The sequence below is a fragment of the Elephantulus edwardii genome, unplaced genomic scaffold (assembly GCF_000299155.1).
Source record: "Elephantulus edwardii isolate Elephantulus edwardi_28Jun2011 unplaced genomic scaffold, EleEdw1.0 scaffold00137, whole genome shotgun sequence".
Lineage (NCBI taxonomy): Eukaryota > Metazoa > Chordata > Mammalia > Macroscelidea > Macroscelididae > Elephantulus > Elephantulus edwardii.
In genome coordinates, this window is record NW_006399887.1 from 1,215,912 (window position 1) to 1,236,688 (window position 20,777).

The 20,777-nt window shown below is 40.5% G+C and overlaps 1 pseudogene; it reads right to left on the reverse strand.

Moving 5' to 3' along the window:
- Positions 1-4,638: 4,638 nt before the first annotated feature.
- The window catches only part of LOC102857446, a 63,119-nt pseudogene continuing 46,980 nt past the window's right edge, over positions 4,639-20,777 (reverse strand).

Consider the following 20,777-nt stretch of genomic DNA (forward strand, 5'->3'; position numbering starts at 1 on the left):
GTTCTTTCCACAGATGTAATCGATCTGATTCCTATGCATACCATCAGGTGAAATCCAAGTATATAACCTGCTTTTATGTCTCTTAAAAAATGTATTTGCTATGAATAAGTCATTGATTGTGCAAAATTATATCATTCTCTCTCCAGCTCCATTTCTGTCACCGAGTCCATATTTTCCAACTACTGAACCTTCTTCTCTATACCCGACTTTTGCATTCCAGTCACCCATTATTATCAATGCATCTTGATTGCATGTTCGATCAATCTCTGATTGTAAAAGTTGGTAAAATTCTTCTGTATCCTCTTCCTTGGCTCTGGTTGTTGGTGCATATATCTGAATGATAGTGGTATTCACTGGTCATTCATTTACATAGGACCCTTTATTTCTGTAGTAGTGCTTTGTGGTTTTCTTTGTACAGGTTTACTGTTTCTCTGATATATTAGTGATTAAGAAGAGTCCTCCCATTCTTTTTGTCTTGTATTTCAAGTCTGCTCTTTGATCTTTCCAATGTTTCATCTGTCTCCAAAATTATAGTCTTGTTTTTTTGTGTCATCTGGTTGACTACAACTCATAACAACCCTACAAATAATGGCTTTAAACTTTGGCTATCCTTAGCGAACCTCACTGTCTCTGACACACTTGACCCTATTGTCACAGTCACCGTCAATCTAACTCATCCAGGGCCTTCCTTTTTTGTGCTGACTCTTCCGAATAGAATGTCCTTCTCCAATGGTTGGGCCCTCCTGACAACCTACTCAAATTATATGAGATGGACTTTCAAAATCCCAAGCTCCAAGGAACAATCTGGTTTCTTTCACTGCAAGACAGACTTGTTTTTTCTCATGCTCTGTTTCATTTTTTTGTGTGCATATGGCCAGGAGGGCCCAGTCCTTGGACAAGGAAATCATGCTGGGAAGGATGGAGGGGCAGTGCAGGAGAGGAAGGCCCTGGATGAGATGGAATGACAAAGTAACTGGGGCAGTGGGATTAAGTGTGTTAGAGACAGTGAGACTGGCTCAGGATAGGGCAGGTTTCAGAACTATTGTAGAAAGAGTAGCTGAGTCACAGGTGACTCATGGCACATAACAACAACATATTTTGTAGTGCTTCACATTTTGTGTTTAATTTTTCTTTTTGGTTTTATACTCCTTTTTCTTTTTTCTTTTTAAAGTTCTTCATGAGTTTTGTCCATGTTTTCATTGATCTTGTTTGAGGTTTTTTCAAACTTTTTCTGAATCTGCTGAAGGAATTTAACTATTGTTCTTTTGAATCCTTTATCAAGAAGTTTCAATATCACCTATTGTGTTTAAAGATTTAATGATGATTCTCTATTTTGGACACTTTTTTTGTTCCTTCTTGTCCCAGGGATTTTAATGGTTTAAAGTTATCTGCTGCCTTTGAGACTTTGTGGTGTTTCTGGCTTTGTAAAATCCGATTAAGCCTAACTTTGACAGTTCTTGGTGTTTCATCTCTTATGTCATGGATGTGATAGAAGATGGAGGGGTGTGTGTGCAGTTTTCTGTTAGCTGTTCATGTACAGAAATGAAATGCATGTTGGGCTGATGTTAGTTGCAGCCTCTTGCTGATGAGGGGAGCAGGAGACAGTCTTCACTCTTGGCCAGTGGGTGAAGCTTCAGGAGGTGAATATGTGACACGGTGGTGTGGACACAATTACTGTCTGTTGTTAGGTGTGACATAGAAAAAGTGAAACAAAATAAAACACCCCCAAATTAAGTGTGAAATTTTACAGTAAAGGAAAAAATAAACTCAAACTCAGAGAAATACAGAAAGAAGGAATATCAGGTTAGAAAGGAGAAAACAAATCAGGCAAGAAAAGGATAAATAGCTGGAAGGGAAAGTTAAAGAAATTGAAAAAGCAAACAAGTAAATTGAAAAAAAAAACCAGAAAGCAAAATTAGAGAAAAAGAGAGATCCTGGGGAGGGTGGTGCTGGGTACTGATTGGTTCTCTTCCCACTGCTGTGCAGGGAGGAAGCAAGATTTCTGGTCTGGGCCAGCACGTCTTCCAGTCCAGTGGAATGCTAGGTGTCCAATCAGAACAGAGCTTCTCTTTTTCTAAAAGGTGACCTAAAGCCAAAGATATGAATTGGGTCATGGATAGCACCTCATCTGTTTCAAGGGGTGGGGCACCAAGCATTTCTGCTGGTCTCAGATTTTCCAAGTGCCTGGCCAGGGATGATGTCTTTGCCAATCCTGGGATGGTGCACGCAGGGTTCCCAGTTAGAGTTAGTGCCCTGCTGGAATAAAGAGACAGTCATTACCATTCTGAGATGGCCAAGGACGATGCATAGTCCATGGATGGTGCACTGCTCCAAATGTGGATGTGGCGTGCTGGGCTAGAAATCCACAAAGGTTTCCAGTGACAGTCAAGGACTCCAATCAGAGATGGTGTCCCTAGCCATCCTGGGCTATCTGCAGGCCAGGCACAGCACTGATTGATTACTGGCACCCAGAGGGAGTCTCTGAGTGTAAAGTTATGCAAACAGTCCTGGCACCAAAACTAAAATGATACACAACTGGCCTCAGATGGGATTAGAAGAACACTGCCAGCTACTTGGTAGGTAGTGATGGCAGTGGTGAAAATCACTCCCCTGCTTCCCAGGAGGGCGTGAGGAACAAGAGAGATTGCACCTTTCCTAGTGACAGCCAGCTGCTGGTATGGACATTGCTATAGTCCTGCATCTCCCTGCCACCAAAAAGGCACTTGGAAAAGTTCAAAATGGCTTTGACTTACTGCTTAGAATCCACTAGTCTGTATGTCTCCTTACTTGATGTTTTTATTCCATTTCAGTTTATCAAGTTTCTTCTTTCTGTCAGTATTTATTTCTGTCAACTATGTTTCTTCTTTGAAATGAGGGGTTCCTGAATTGCTTTCTGGTGTTTTAGGAGAAGAGGGTTTGGGCTGTTGTTTATCTACTCTGCCATCTTACCTGGAAATTCTTGGTTGGTATTTTTGAGCACATTGTAATATATTAGACTGTGATTGTGTGATCTCAAGATAATGAGAAGATTTGTAAAGTATAATTGCATACATAATACAGTCCAGGTAGTACGACCTATAATGGCACACAGTTGCCATTTTATTCTAAGTCATCCTATTGCAAGGGAGCTCTTGTGGCCTAGTGGTTAAGAAGTTGAACTGCAATCCCAAAGGCATGAAGTTTGTATCCACTAGCCACTCTGTGCATGGTTCAAAATTGGGAAGGGTGTACGCCAGGGATGCATCCTGTCTCCATACCTTTTCAACATGTATGCAGAGCAGATTATCCGAGAAGCTGGGCTCTATGAGGAGAATTGTGGCATCAGGATTGGTGGAAGATCTATTAACAATCTGCGTTATGCAGATGACACAACCCTGCTTGCTGAAACTGAGGAGGACCTCATGCACTTGCTGCGAAGGGTCAAGGACTGCAGCCTTCAATATGGACTGAGGCTCAATGTCAAGAAGACAAAGATTCTCACCACTGGACCAATTGGCAGCGTCAGGATGGATGACGAAGAGATTGAGAGTGTTCACAGCTTCAGTTTGCTCGGCTCCACAGTCAACACTCTTGGCACCAGCAGTCAGGAAATAAAAAAGCGTATCGCGATGGGAAAGTCTGCTGTTAGGGACCTCTCAAAGGTACTCAGGAGCAACAGTGTCTCTCTTGAGACTAAGGTGCGCCTGATACAGGCCATGGTCTTTGCAATTGCTTGTTATGCATCAGAGAGTTGGACAATGACTAGGGAGGACAGAAGGAGAGTGGATGCTTTTGAGCTGCGTGGTGCTGGAGAACGGTACTGAATGTACCATGGACTGCCAGGAAAACAAACAGATTCATCTTGGAGAGGATTAAACCAGCTGCTCCTTGGAGGCAAGGATTCTGGGGCTTCGTCTGACATACTTTGGACATGTTGCCAGGAGGGACGGGTCCTTGGAGAGGGACATCATGCTTGGGAGGGTGGAGGGACGGCGCAGGAGGGGAAGACCCTCTATGAGATGGATCGATTCAGTGACTGGGGTAATCGGGATGGGTGTGTCAGAGGCAGTGCGGTTGGCGCAGGATAGAGCAGGGTTTAGAGCTGTTGTGCATAGGGTCGCTACGAGTTGGAAACGACTCGACGGCACATAACAACAACAACAACAGCCACTCTGTGGGAGAAGGATAAGCAATCTTCTCCAGAGCAACTAACTGAAAATCCTCTGAAGGGTTGGTTCTAACTAGATTGTACATGACAACAACATCAGCACAAGTCTAAGTCTGAATCGTCTTATTCTTCTGATCATGAACATCTCCATTCGTAAGGCTGCACCTAACGTCAAATTTGGAGCAACAATAAAACTTACAGGCGAGGCCCTTTGGGACAGTGAGATGAGGTCTAAACGTCCTCCTTCACTTTCAGTCAAAGACTTGAGGAAAATGTTTGGTCAGTACAAGACATTAGAGAGCCTTTGATGATGAGGGGAAAGGAACAGAGCCTTGTAATTAGACTGGCTAGAACACAGATGACAATCCAAGGTAAAAGAATATGTGATCTGCTGACTGCCCAGAGCTTAGTTGATGAGTTTTCGACCTTCCAGCCAGCAAACTGAGCCTTGCTGTCAGGCTCCTCTTCAGTTCTGAGGCTCCTCTTCAGTTCTAAGGATCTGGTTGTATTGGCCAAGCAGTCAGATTCAAAGGTGCACCTATCTTAATCTGGCCAGTGCAGAGCGCCACCACCAGGTCAGCAGTGAAGCTATCCTTGGTTCTCCAGAACCATGAGACATTGTGATGCCTCAAGCATTGGGCTGGGCCAGCTTGCATGCCTGAGGAGACTCAGTCACAGGGTAGATCTGGTTCACTTCTCATTCACGACCTTGGCAATTCACTTTGGGTTGGTCATGGTGAAGTTGTTTCCTACTACTTGGATCCCTGAACTGACACTGAACTTCGTCCAGGACCTCCAGTCATCCTAGTCAAAGGGATCTTCAAAAGACACCCCTGGGTAGTCCTTGATGAAGGATTTGTGCAGACCTGTCATCTGGTCAGGGAAAGACCCCAGCTGAAGTCATCAGGAGAGTTAAAGCCCAGGTCATACTTGCCAGAGTTGAAGAACTCCGACGTGGCAATGTCCATGTTGATCACCACCTTGTCAGTGTGGCCAGCTTTCCCAATCACATTCATCAGCAGCTCCAGGGACTCTTTGTTCTCCAGGATGTTAGTGGCAAAGCCACCTTCATCCTTCCCATTGGTGGCATCCTTGCCGCACTTGTCCTTGATGACTTTCTTCAGCCTCAATGTGTGTGGCTTCCTTGAAGCTTGCTGCTCTGATGGGGAGGAACACGAACTCCTGCAAGGGAAGGTTTTTGCCAGCATGAGAGCCACTGATGATCACACTGAAAGCAGGAAGTGAATGACTTCAGAACTGGTACAGGGGGACCCCTTCTAAATGGCTCCAGCCTTTCAGATAGCATGGGACATGCCCTCAATGGCATTTGCACCAAATTGTGGGTTATTCTCAGTTCTATCCATCCAATCGTCAGCTTGTCAATCTTCCCTTGTTCTATAACATTCAGTTTCTGGCTAACCAGGGAAGGTGCAATAGTTTTATTGATGTGTTCAACAGCCTTTGAGACACCTTTCCCCAGGTGCCAGGTCTTATCATAGTGCCCAGGCTCACAGATAGCTGATACACCTCATAGATAGCTGATAGATAGCTGATACACCACTGGACACAGCAGCTCTGAAGAAACCTTTTGTGATGTAAAGATCAACCTCAACAGTGGGATTTCCACAATAGTCAAAGATCTCTCAGATGTGAATCTTCATAATAGTCTTGGTGAATTTCTGGAAGCCAGTTCTTGTCACTCAGGAAAGAAGCGGAGGGTTCTGCAGACACCAAGAGAGTGTTAGAGCAGAGATGTGCAGGTGCTCCGACTCCCTGGGATTCTGGCAGCGCCATTTAACACTAAGCCACCAGAATTTGAAGTCAGTGAAGTCTCCCAATTGTCCTGAGTTTCTCTGGAGTGTTTATATAGAGTGAGCTGACTGAACAGTATTCCTCTAACTTCATGTAGTGACACTTCAGAATGTGACTTTGCAGATTAAATCACTTGAAGTAATTCAAGAGTAGGGTGGTTCCTAAATTCAATCACTAGTACCCCTGGAAGAAGAATGGACAGTCAGACACTCAGAGAAGTAGGTCATGTAATGATGGATGTTGGATTAATTCATCTGCAAGAATTGCGTGCAACCAGTGTAAGAAGAGGGGTATGGGACATATTTATTGTCAGAATGTTCAAAAAGAACCAAGTTTGCTAACAACTTAATTTCTGGTTTTTATATAGAAGAAATGTGAGAGGAAAGAAATTCTGAGGTTTTGAACCACTTGGGTTATGCTATTTTGTCAGAGCATCTTAAGAATCTAATATAGCCTCATAGAGTGCTGCAAAATGAACCTCATCTTGTAAAATACTCAAAATACAGCTGGGAAAGCTCTGTCTCCTCCAAGCAGTTGTTTTACTGAGTGCTAGGGAGTCAGAACCAACTCTTAGTGGACCCTTGAGTAGGTTTTCAGAGACAGTTTAATAATGTACGTGGAAATTACCCATCATTCTCCTGTGGAGCAGCTGGTGGATTTGAACAGCAAGCCTTTGGAATGGCAGTGCAGCTCCTTAACACTAGGCCACCAGAGTTCACTTAGAAACTGGTAAATGTCTTCAATTTCTTTATTTGCAAGTAGAGTCAACTTTAAAAATGCAGATGGAAGAACGTTTTCAGGACCTTCATTTGTAGTTGTGGTTTAACACAGGAGGAAAATAAACCACTATAAACATCCACTTTGCTGTGGTATGCTGTATCGCTGAGTCAGAACTGACTTATAGAAGATCCTTCAGCAAGTTTTCAGAGGCTGTAAATTGCACTTGAGGAGATAATCTATTTCTTCCATGGAACATCCACTAGTAATTGGAACGTGGAATGTCTAAACTCTCAATCTAAGAAAGCTGGAAGTTGTCATAAGTGCATGAAGATCAATGTTCTGGGTATAGTTGTTGTTAGATGACACTGAGTTGAGTAGGAGACCTTTTGAACAGCGTGTCTGAACCCTGTCCTATATTGTGCCATTCCTATAATCTCAGAAATACACTCGAGGGTATTGATGCAGTCACTGTCAATACACCTGGCTTTGGGTCTTCCTCTCCTTTGCCATCCCTCCACCTTTCCAAGCATGGTGTCCTCCTCCAAGGAATAGCCTTTCCTAGTTACATGCCTAACTACAAATTATGTGAAATGAGCTTCATCATGTTTGCCTACAAGGAGCACTCTGGCAGCAGCTTCTCCAAGATTTATGAGCTTGTTCTTTTGGATTTTCAATATTCTTCTCCAACATCACAGTTAAAGACATAGATTCTTCTTCTATCATCTTTCCCCTACCACCTTCTATCATCTTTAGTCATTGTCCAGCTCTCAGATGTAAAGCAAATGATTGAAAGACCAAGATCTCCATCAGGCACACCTTAGTCCTCAAACTGACATTATTTCTACTCAATATTTTGTCAAGAAGATAATTTTTTTAAAGTTAAGATAAAACTTTTTAGCAAGGTCCATATGGATTAAAATGGAAACCCAGACACTTCCAAATTGACTATGTTTGTTTCATAGTTCTTGGCTTACATGGACAATAAAGAAAATGACAAAATTGAGTCCAAATGCTGGCCACCCAATTAGATTGAGCATCAATTTTTTTCCAGAACCTTAAGTCATGCAATTCCCATTGGAGAAAGATGCAGCCTTCATGAAAATACACTGAGACAAGCAGTTCCCACAGGAATGAGGAAAAGCCACCAAGATTGTGCAGAGATAATTCCATTTTGCACGTGTGCCTTTGGTATACCAGTTGAGTATTCCCTTATGACAAAGGGGATAATGCTTGATGGAGTAGAAATCCTTCATTCTTGGCCAAATTAATTCAACTTTTTTGGCATGTCTTTAACAAAATAGGGAAGAGGTTAGCCAAGGTGGTGTCTGCATGAGTTCCTTGTGGATAATAAAACAGATGCTGTGGGTAAATATTCTCAAGTATAATTCAGTTGAATCAAATTTCTTTAACTACACAAACCTCACAGCTATTGAGTCAGGCCCAACTCATATGACCCTCTATTGTGTTTCTGAGGCTGTAAGTCTTTATGGGAGGAAACTGTCCATGTTTCTTCCATGAAGCACCTGGTAGATTTGAACCATGATCTTTTGAGTATCAGCCCAATAAGTTACACACTAAGCCACTAGGGCTCCTCACTAAATAACTGAAGAAGAATTTTGATGTGTTGCTCCCTAAGGGCTTGGTTTTTGTGTTTAAGTGTCAGGGTGTCATTATTTGTTTTAGATTAATTACTTCTTACAACTGATTCAGAAGTAATTTTTCTCCTTTTGGCAGCTGCATCATTGAATTTTATTGTTAACTTCACGTGTGTGTTAGTCAGTCACCTTGGGAAAAGCATCAACAACATTGGATTAAATGTTGGGATTTTCATTAGAGGGGTATTCATCTCGAATTTATGATTTACAGGCGCAAAACTTCATGTTGATTGGAAGAAATGTTTCTCCACTTTATTAAACTTGGTGCTCCTTCAAGAAAGTGTCACTGAGCAGGAGAAAATCAGTTGTTGGCACCCCTGCCTCCATTATTGTGTGGAAAAATAGCAAAAGAGCAATGTCAGCTATTATAAAAAGGGTAACACTAGTCCAATTTACTCTTCCATTGTTTGCTAAGTGAGTTCAGTTGCAACCAAAAGGGACTATGGGAAAATGGCATGCTCGTTCCCTCTGCTTTTCAGTGCTTGGCTTTTCATCTGGGCTTAGAGTTACTGGCTGGAACTCCAGCCACCTTCACATCTGTAGCTCTGTATAGCCTACATCATGCCATGTTCCGTTTGGCTGTGAACCCAGTCTAACTCCTTATAAAGTATAACTGGCTTAGGAACATGTGTTTCTTCTTTACATTAAGTGTACAAGAAGGAGGTTCAATTAGAGGAAAACATTTTTACCAAAACTGATTGTCTTTGAAAATGCTACATTTCAGATGGATTGAGTTCACCAATTATATTAAATGAAAGAACTGTCTTTGCTATAACTTTCTCAAGACAACATTTTAAAAAATCACTTTCTGACATTTTTTTATGAGTGTGAAACTCATTGCTCAAGTTCCATCATAGAAGAAATATAACACCATACATTTTCCATAACTCAATTTTATTTCTGACTCTGAACCCTCATTCTGCTAAACTCGGGATAGGGGAGGGCCTTAGGCAGAGCCAAGATATATGTGTGTATCTGGTTACTAGAGATGGATTGAAGGTGAATTTTGAAATTATAGATCTACTTGCCTCATTTCAGAGAAAAATTGCAAATGAATGTATCAGATTTCTGCAATTGCTTTAAAATCCTTTCTTCTATTCTTATCAGCATATCTTTGTGAAACTGATTGTTAGAAGTTGTTGTTGTTAGGTGGTGTCAACTATGACTTAAAGTATTACTATGATTATTATAAAACAAAACATAAAAACTATTTACATTTATCTGGAGAAACAGAGTGGTTACAATAATTAAGGACTCCACTCAGAAGTCCCTCAGAAGAAACATTTGATAATCTAATTTCTAAAAGTATTGGGAAAACTATGGATTGCACTTCTTTTCTGAATCACATAAAGTGCCCTGAGTGAGAATAAAATCAATGTCAATTGATTGGTAATTGTTGTTATCGTTATGTGCTATCAAGTGGAATGTGACTCCCAGCAACCCTGAAATGCTTGCTGCGGAAGAGCAAAACTTTCATTACGGATTAGTCTCAAGATCAACAAGACAAAAGTCGTCACCACCAGGCTGATGAGCAACATTGTATTAGATGCAGAAAAGATTAAAATTGTGAATGATTTGATCTTGCTTGAATCCCACTGGCACCAGTAATCAAGAAAGCAAGAGACATATTGCCTTGGGAAGTCTGTGGTAAAGGAACCCTGCAAGTACTGAGATGTAATGGCACTGAAGATTAAGATGCACCTGATTCAGCTCACAGTTTTTCAGTCACTTTCTGTGCATCTGGGACCTGGACAATGAATAAGCATGACAAGAAAAATCAATGACTTTAAGTGCTGATATTGGAGAATAGTACTGAAATGAGCTGTGGGAAGATATCAAGAATATCATCCATGAAGAATGCAAAAGGTCATTACGAAGAAAGAAGAAGAAGAAAATACCAAAATGAATGTCCAAATATTGTACTAGAGTGCCGAGAAGCCAAAGCAAAGGGAAGAAATCAAGAAGTTAAGGAGCTGAGTAGAGGATTTCAGAGGGCAACTGGGAAGACAAGGCAAAGTATTATAACGAAATGTGCAAGGAGCTGGAGTTGGAAAATCAAAAGGGCTGTACTCACTTGGCTTTTCTTAAGCTAAAGGAACTAAAGAACAAATTCAAGCCATGAATTGCAATGCTTCAGGACACAATTGACAGAATATTGAATGATTCAGGAAGCATTGAAAGAAGATGGAAGGAGTATACAGAGTCACTTTACCAAAAAGAATTGGCTGACACAGAAAAATTTCAAGAAACAACATATGATCAAGAAACAATGATGATGAAAGAAGGAGTTCTGCCTGCTCTGAAGGACTTGGGGGGAAAAAGCCCTAGGAATTGATGGGATACCAATTGATGTATTCCAACAAAAAAATGTTACCCTGGATATGATCACCAAGTTGTGCCAAGAAATCTGGATGACAAATATCTGTCAAACTGACTGGAAGACATCCATATTTATTCTAATTCCAAAAAAAGGTGACCCAGTAGAGTATGGAAAATATTGAACAATATCACTCATAACATACATTAGCAAAATCCTGCTGAAGAAAATCCAGAAATGACTGGAACAGTACATTGACAGAGACGTACCAGAAATATAAGCTGGGTTTAGAAGAATTTGTGGCACTAGAGACATTATTGCCAAAGTCAGATGGATCTTGGCAGAAAGCAAAGAGTACCAGAGGAATGTCTATCTGTGTTTCATTGACTATGCAAAGGCATTTGACTGTGTGGATCACTAAATTGTGGCTAATCTTGAGGAAAGTGGGAATCCCAGAACACTAGACTGTGTTTATGTGGAACCTATATTTGGACCAGGGAGCAGTCCCCAGAACAGAGAAGGGAAACACTACATGGTTCAAAAATCAGGAAAGGAGTGTGTCAGGGATGTATCCTGTCTTTTTATATTTTCAGTCTATAAACAGAACAGATAATTCATGAAGCAGAGCATTAAGAGGAGGAATGTGGCATCAGATTTGAAGGAAGACTCATCAACAGTTTATGTTACACAGATGACACAGCCTTGCTTGCTGAAGCTGAAGACCTGAAGCAATTGCTGCAGAAGGTCAAGGGCTGCAGCCTTCAATATGGATTGAAGCTCAATGTCAAGAAAACAAATATTCTCACCACTGGGCCAATTTTCAGTAACATGATGGATGGAGAAGAGATTAAGATTATTAACAGGTACAGCTTGCTCGGCTCTGCAATCAACACTCTTGACACCAGCAGTCAGGAAATAAAAAGATAAATTGCACTGGGAAAATCTGCTGTCAGGGACTTCTCGAGAATACGGAGAAGCAATGATGTTAATCTAGAAACTAAGGGTGTACTTAATCCAGTCCATGGTCTTCGCAATTACTTGCTATGCATCAAAGAGCTGGGCAATGACTAAGGATGACACAAGAAGAATCGATGCCTTTGAATTGTGGTGCTGGAGAAGAGTCATGAATAAATACACCATGGACTGCCAAGAAAACAAATAGGTCTTTCTTGGAGAGGGTGAAACCAGGTTTCTCATTGGAAGCTAGGATTTTGAAGCTCCGTCTCACATACTTTGGGCATGTGGCTAGGAGAGACCAGTCCTTGCAGAAAGACATCATGCTCAGAAGGGTGGAGGGACAGCACAGAAGAGAAAGACCCCGGATGAGATGGATTGATACAGTAACCAGGGCAATGGGTGTTAAGTGTTTTGAAATCAGTGAGACTGGCTCAGGACAGGGCAAGTTTCACAGCTGCTGTACACAGGGTCATTATGGGTTGCAGGTGACTCAACCACACATAACAACAACAAACATTCCATGGACTAACAAAAGAATACATAGATATGTCTAGGAAAAGGCAAAGCCAGAGTTCTTCTCAGATGCCAGAATGCCAAAGCTACATCTTGCATACTTGGGCTATGTTGCTAGGAGGGGCTTTCAGTTGGAAATGGACATCATGATTGGAAATACAGAAGGTAAGCAAAAGAGAGGAAGACTCTCAACAAGATAGATCGACACAGTGACTGCAATAATGGGCTCAAGTATATCAGAGATGATGAGGATGATGCAGAATAGGACAGGGTTCTACTTACGGTCACTATGAGTTGCTGTGATTTGGTAGTTAGATCTTCACTAACATCAGTAAGGAAGCTTGCCTTTCCTCCGACCTAAACAGCATATGTTAATAGGCTAAATTTAACGACTACAGTGGTGAGCTTGAGCAAAATGGAGATTCTAAGAGTGGTGCAGGATCGGGAAATGTTCAGATCTATTGTTCATGGAGTTGCTGTGAGTTGTACTTGACAAATATTTATAACAAATATTTGTAATAAATATTTATAGTTACCGGCAAGAAACTGTGCAGCATTCCTGAAGATATGTGGTTCGAGGCCACCAGCTGCTTGTTGGGAGAAGGGTGAGCAATCTCCTTCTGTGGGATTAACTGCCTCTGAAAACCCACTGGAGACTCAACTATGGGTCAGTTCTGACTCTATGGTGCACGATAACAACAATAACTATTCTTAACTGTTTTTACTTTTCCTTTTGTCTATATTATAGTTTTTTATTATAACATTTGCTAAACTGTCATTTTATGTGTGTTAAAGATAATAATAAAGAAACACGGCTATGTATTTTGTATTTTTATTTGTATTTTTAAACAATTTACTTTATTGTATTGTATCAAATGATCTATAAAAATGTTATCATTCTTTCTGTTAAGCATCACTTTGGCTTCACTTTTCCCAAGATATACTTATTTCTTCTATTGGCAGTCTAAGGTACATTTCATGTTCTCTGCTAGCATCACAATTCTTTGGTAACTGTTCTTTGGATTTCCTTATTAATTGCCTAACTTTGATATGAATATGGAACTATTGAAAACACACATCTTGGATCAGGTGCACTTCAGTCTTTAAACTAACATCCTTGATCCGTAGCACTTTAATGAGATCTTTGACAGCAGATTTGCACAATATCCCATTTTACTTCTTGATTGCTGCTTCTGGGGTGTTGATTAGGGGTCCAAGTAAAATTAAGTCATTGATCATTTCAATCTTTTTTTCATTTATCACAATGCTGTGCATTGGTCTGATTGTGTAGATTTTTGTTTTCTTGATGTTGAGGGGTAACAAATACTAGAAACTATAATCTTTGCCTTTTCCAGTAAGTTCTTCAAGTGCCTTTTGCCTTCAGCAAGTAAGCTTGTGTCAATGTCTGTATGTTACTACTTTTGGAAATATCAACTGAATACTACTTTTTTTATTATTATTTTATTATTTTGTGTGTGTGTGTGTACCGTCAAATCGGATCTGACTGGTTCAGGAGGAGATTGTCCCTCCTTTTCCTGGCAGAGCATCTGGTGGATTTGAACCATGCGCCTCTGGGATTGCAGTGCAGCTTCTTGCCACTAGGCCACCAGAGCTCCCCTGGAATACAACTTTTTATAAAAGCATAGTGATAAGGCATATCATCACCTTTATGTAGGTGCATAAGTGTTTTTTTCTGTTTAATAAGATATGTATTCTTTATGTGTAACAAGAATAAAAAATATTTTAAAGGATCATATAAAAGGGTTTTTTTCACTCACAATTTATATAAGCAAAAAAGAGTAGGTCAGATAAATACCATGGCCCTTAAGTGTCCTTTCAAAAAATGGACAAGCTTATATGGTGTTAAATAATAGCAGCAATGCTCATCTAGATGACAACATAGTTATGATAAAAACAAAAGGGGGAAAACATGGGAAGCCAATACTAAATATTTGTAATAAACGGAATGCTATTTAAAAAATAAATAAATAAAAATAAATTAAAAAAGAAAAGGTATGTAGATAGGACACACAAATACAAAAAATTAAAATAATAGCAGCAAAGAATTCACTCCCTAAAACAACCATATAACAACAAAAGTGCAACATTTTCCCAGGGAGGCTGTTCACAAGGCAGGAAGGAATAGGATAGAAGAACAAAAGGAAATACAAAACACAGGGAGGGAGAGGGGAAAGTGCTGTTACAATGTGTGTGATTGACATCAGGAAACAAAATGTGCATGAATTGTTGGAGGGAACAACAGTTTGCTCTGTAAACTTTCACTCAAATCCCAATAAAAAGTTTTTAAAAAGTAAATAAAATGTACAAGTCATCCAAATTCTCACAAAAAATAAAATGAACAAGGTTTGCATGTGATTTAATTGTACCACAAACTATCCATAAAATTAAGAGAAAAACCTGAATCCATAGTATTCTCTCAAGCAGCTGGAAATATGAATATGTATTGAAACAAAGCAAAAGATAAATCAATCAAAATTGTAACTGTAGCATTCTCTGTGTGGTGACATAACTGGCTTTTTACATATGTGAATAGTTTGGGAATGTTTGTTTTTAAAAAAAACCTTTGAAAAAATAGGTAATAATGCCATTGTTCCTATAGAAATTCATTACACGTGGTCAGATAAAAGGTCTAAGCAAAACAGGAAGACTTTGAGGACATTGACACAATGTTGGAAACAGTGGACTCAAACTTAGTAACAAGTGTGAAGATGGTGAAGATTTGGGCAGGCATTGTTCTATTGTTCACACAGATTGCTTACAATTAGAGCTGATTTGATGTCACATAACAACATTGATAATGAGAACTCACTTCTGGCAAGCTCTAATACAAACCAGCATAGTAGTATTGTTTCATTAAAGGTTCCCATAGTTAAGGACTATTTAAGGAATATTTATCCTGCTGGTGAAGAAGCATCCCATGAGACTCACTCACTAGCGCTGAATCAATTCCAAATCACAGCAATTAAGCAGGATATCTTTATAAAAGGAGACTGCCCATTGTTCTCGCTCAGAGACATGAGTGGATTTGAACCTCTGGCCTTCAGGTTAGCTGTGCAACATGTAACTCATCACATCACTAGAGCATCTAGACCACAAGACCAAGCATGCAGAAAATCTGGCGAGCATGAGTGAATGCACTCACCACTATCTCAATCTTTACTAAGTCCTTTGGAAAACAGAGATGGAAGTTGCCTGGTTGGGAAGTTGCCCATATGTCTCTTCTGATGTTTTTGAAAAAATATATTTTCAATGGCGCATCACTGGGAGCATAATATCTTTAAGCAAACACATCCCTGCACACATTTTATGGACACCAGGAGTTCTCAGTACTATAGACATTTTGCACCAGATAATTATTTGGAGAAGGTCATGATAGAGTATATCCGGTGTGTTGCAGGACATTTATAGAATCTGTAGCCTCTACCCACTAGTTTCAGTACCTGTCTCCTCTCACCCATTGTTGTTATTATTAGGTGCTGTGAGTCAATTGTGACTCCTAGGGACCCTGTGAACCAAAGATCTGAACCCTGCTCTACCCTGCGCCATCCTTACACTTTGTGACACACCAAAGCCCATTGTAGCAGTCACTGTGTCAGTCCACCTGGTTGAGGGTCTTCCTCTCCTTTGCGGACCATCCAGACTTCCCAGCATTATGTCCTTCTCTAAGGAATAGCCTGGCCTACCAACATGCCCAAAGTATGGTGAGGCAAAGCCTTCAGGCTTGTCCTGTGTCCTCTGGTCATCTCCCCACTCCCAGCATAGAACCATTGAACAGATACGCTCACACACACATGGGTGTTTGTAACCAAGGACTCCATTCCACTGGTTGCTCTCTTTTGTGTGCCTATGAAAATGTTTGCACTTCTCACTTACATGCTGTACAGCATGGTAATTGTTTTGCTAATGCTAGCCAATTGTTAATCAGATAGTTAATGATTCTCCAGAGAGAAGTTTTTATATGCATGATTTCCCTTATGGATCAAGTTTTAAAATTAAGCCTATTAGAAGGGCTACTCCATTGTGCACTGAATAACTATTACTCCTTCAGTTTCTTTAAATATAGAGATCCTAATATTGGCCTTTTGTCAGCCCATAAGATATTCAGTACTCTTCTCCAACACCAACATTAAAACTCATCAATTCTTCTGTCATTCTTATGCATTGTTCAGTTTTCAGAATCATATAGTAAATTACTGAAAAAAGCATGTACTGGATCAGGCACACCTTGGTCCTCCAAGCTGACATCATTGTTCTCCTCTTGGAGAAGAGTGCTGAATATCCCTCAGACTGCCAAAAGAACAGATATGTCTTGAGGTGGTGCATTCAGAGTGTTCTTGGGAGGCAAAGATGACAAAACTTCATCTCACATATGTTGGGCACGTGCTAGGAGAGGTTAGTCCTTGGAAAGGGACATCATTCTTGGAAAGGTGCAAAGATGGCAAAGGAGAGGAAGACCCTCAATGAGGTGGACTAACACAATTACTGCAGCAATGGGCTTGAATATGTCAGAGATTGTGAGGTTAGCACAGGATAGGGCAGGCGTCAGATCTGTTATTCACAGGGTCACCATGAGTGGCACTCAATGGCACCTGATGACAAGCACTGGCCATGTGAGTAAGGAGTTGTGCCGCCAACTCAAAGATAGGCCGTTTGAATCTATAGTTGCACTAAGGGAGAAAAATGGACAATCATTTTCCATGCATCTAACAGTCACTGAAAGCCCACTGGACAGTCAGCTATGAGTCAGTTATGTCTCAATGGCAGTAAGTTGCTGAGTGAAGAATTTAACCTATGCAATGTCGCTGAAAAAGTCCTATAATGAGTTCTGAGCGAGCTGCCTCACTTATTTCCAAAATCACACCCACAGTTGCTTGCATCTCTGGGAACTCTCATTTTCATTAGATTCCAAAGTGGGTCTCCAGAATGTGACTCCTCAAGATATGCAGTCTCATGTGCCGGGATCCACTTAACTTTTAGATGGTTGCGCTGCTTTAAAATTTGAAAACTTGCAGATAAGTGTACTGAGGAATTGACAGTTATCTTCATTTGCTTGCTGAAGTTTGTAAAGCTTGGCAGTCAGGAGTTTCTTTTCCTGTGGAAAATTGAGTTCAGTCATAATCCGAGAGGAAGTCAGTTCTGTGATAGAGTCAGACACCCAGAAGGAACCTTGTGGCCATTTCTTGAACAGACCTGCTCACCATTCCACATTGTATCCTGTTCTCCATGAGCAGGACTTGACACTATGTTGTTGTTGATGTTGTGCACCATTGAGTCAGAACTGACCCATACTTGACCCTCTGGTGGGTTTTCAGAGGCAATTAATCACACGGGAGGAGATTGCCCATCCTTTTCCTGCAGAGCGCCTGGTGGGATTCGAACCTTGTGCCTTCAGGATTGCAATGCAACTTCTTGCCACTAGGCCACCAGAACTCCCTTGGTACTAAATATCTACCTATATATGGCTTGAATTTGGAGCTTATTTGGGGGTGAATGGGAAAAAAGAGACTGAGAATGGATTTCAGTGAAAGCCTTTTCCCAGGTTGAGGACTGCCTTTACCCCAAAGTCAGGGAAAGGCAATGCTTGAGTGAAAACCCAGGCTTTTCTTTTCTCCTCTATTTTTTGCATCTAAGTAAAAGTGTTTTAAATGACACTGGTTTTTCATACAATCATTCACAAATATTTTGTTTTAGAACATTGGTTACCACTGATGAATGTAATTAATGAACTTCAATGTCTCCCTCAGCCTTCTTATGCATGCCTTTTCCATTCCCCAACCTATCTATTCATTAATTTTTACTCAGGCTTCTCTCTTTCACTGCCTCTCCAAACTGCCACCTTTAGAGAAGATACAGTTTTACTTGGAAATGAGACCATCTGGGCTCCAGTTCACGAAGCCTTGGCCAAATCACCTCTCTGGATTTTGGTTTTTCAAATACAACATGAGATGATTGGAACAAATGTTTCCTGGCACTCTAAAATACAAGTATACTTTTCAGAAGATTAAAATAATGACATTGTGCAAAATGGTTTGGGTGGAGAAACAGCCTGCAGAGACACAAGAATTGCTCCTGATTACAAGCCTTGTGCTAAACATAACAGCTTTCCCCCATAATAAACACTTCCAACACCTTTCTTCTTTTTTTTATCTTTAGATGCACAACTATATTGTGATCTAATTTTCAGATATTGTCTTTTGCAGGCTGAGGAGTTGTTCAGATGTAGCTATTTCTTCAGTGAGCTGTGCATGCCTATTGTCAAGACATCTTTGTAATCTCTTGGTCATTTTAACTTTTACTTGTTTCCTAAACTCCACCATAATGGCAAATCCACAAACGTCTGCTAGTGTTTGCCTGTAGCACATAGCGGTTGTGGGGAGGGAGAGCAAAGAAGAGATCCGGGCAGGCCAGTCAGTGCTAAGCCATATAAACTTTCTCTTGATGTGCCCCAAGGTCTGTCAACCCCAAATCCTCAAAGATCTTGAATAATTTGAAACCATATATAAAATAAATAAATACAAATGGCACATTTTCTAGTTAAATAGGAAGGATCTCCCTGGACTTTTTCCAATCCAATTTCCCCCACTTTTCCTGTCTTTGTTGGTGTCAGGGGGTATGAAGCCAGAACCTCTACTGAAAGGTTATATACCAAGAGGGAGAAATAAACAGTAATACTGAGTCTGCTCCTACAGAGAAGCAAAAGGAAACGTCTCCTGGATAAGTAATTCTCTACTCTGTTAAGCCCCAGGATGCCACCTTTTCAAGAATGAGCTTTTTAAAGTTGTGGTATTAACTTTGTTGAAGAGAATTAATCATCTTTAGGTGAATCACTTAAAACTTGTTTATGTGTATATTATTCATAATACAATGTTAAGTACATGTCTAAGTGTGTATATGAATGTGCATATGTATGTTCATACAGCATCTACCTACCTACTGGAAAAAGACATCATGGTTAGAAAGGTGGAAGGCTAATGAAAGAGAGGAAGAGCCTCAATAGAATGGATTAACACAGTGACCGTAACTTGAGTATACCAGAGATGATAAGGACAGCACAGGATGGGCCAAGGTTCAGGTTCATCATTCATAGAGTTTCTATGAGTCATAGCTTGACAGCAGCTAACAATAACAACAACATCTCTATAAACAGGTTTTTAAAACTCTAATCCACTCATTGTTGCATTTTCTTCCCTCCCACTCCCTCCACACTCCCCAGGTCCACTTGTTCCAGATTGTTGCACTTCTTATTCCAGACTGTTGACATACATATAATACCGAATCATATATTCCTTTCAGATCATTCTTCCACTCACCTGTTCCAATAATGACTCTTCCAGTTACCTATTGCCACATAAAAAAAATTACTCTCAGTGCAGAAAACCAGAACTGTTCTGCTTTGCTCACTGGTTTTCACTCAGGAATTTGGACAAGACCCAGTTAAGGATAATTTGTTTATGCTCAGCTCAGGGGACTCACAAGGTATGGGGTGACAGGAATGGTTGGGACAAAATAAAGTTGTAAGGTTCTGCATTCAAATACCTTACACTTACAGCTGGAAGACTATCTCAGCTGGGACTTAGAAATGGAGCACTTATTATAGCCTTTCTATGTAGCAATGCTTTCTTTTTTTCTCCCAGTAAGGTGCCTAAGGAAGACCAAGAGAGTTTTTATATGATGTAGCCTGGCACTAGGAACATTTGTCAATGAAAAAATCTTCAAAAATGGAAAATCTGCCTTCCAGAGTGGTTGTACCATTTTATAATCTCACCTACAGTATATAAGAGTTTCTATCTCACCAGATCCTCTCCAACACTTATTACTGTTGTTCATAGGGTCGACTTGATGGCACCTAACAACAACCACCACCATACCAGTACTCTGAGGGAGCAAACATGTCCTTTTCTTAGAAAAAACTCCATTTTTATTTTAAAGTTTACAGAAAAGTTCCGTTTGCACTTATTTGTTAATGCACATTTTCTTTTCTTCCCTTCCCATCCCTTTCACCCTATTCCCAATTCACTTTCTTATGCACAGGGAAAGAGTGGCTAGATAATGAACGTAACATTGGGACAGATGAGGAAAAGAACTGTCTGAAAGGAATGTATGATGAGGTATTGTATTGTTGTTGTTGTTGTTGTTGGGTGCCATTGAGTTGAGTATGACCCACAGAGATATTATAAACAACAGACCTGGCCCTTGTACTATCCTGAGCCATCCTTACAATCCCTGGCACACTCAAGCCCATTGTTGCAGTTGCTGTGTCAATCCACCTGACTGAGGTTCTCCCTATCTTTCACCATCCCTCCACCTTCCCAAGCATAATGTCTCTTATCAAGAAATAGCCTCTCCTAGCAACATCACCAAAGTATGTGAAAGAAGGTTCATAATCTTTGCCTACAAGGAGCACTCTGGCTGTACTGTCTCCAAGACATATCTGTTTGTTCTTCTGGTAGTCCACGAGACCTTCATTATTTGCGAGGCGCTAGAGTCAGAAAATCAAAAGGGCCGAACTCGCTCAGCATTTCTTAAGCTCAAGGAACTGAAGAACCTAGAGTTGCTGTAATCAAGGATGCTTTGGGCAGAATATTAAATGATCCAGGAAGTATTAAAAGAAGATGGAAGGAATATACTGAGTCAT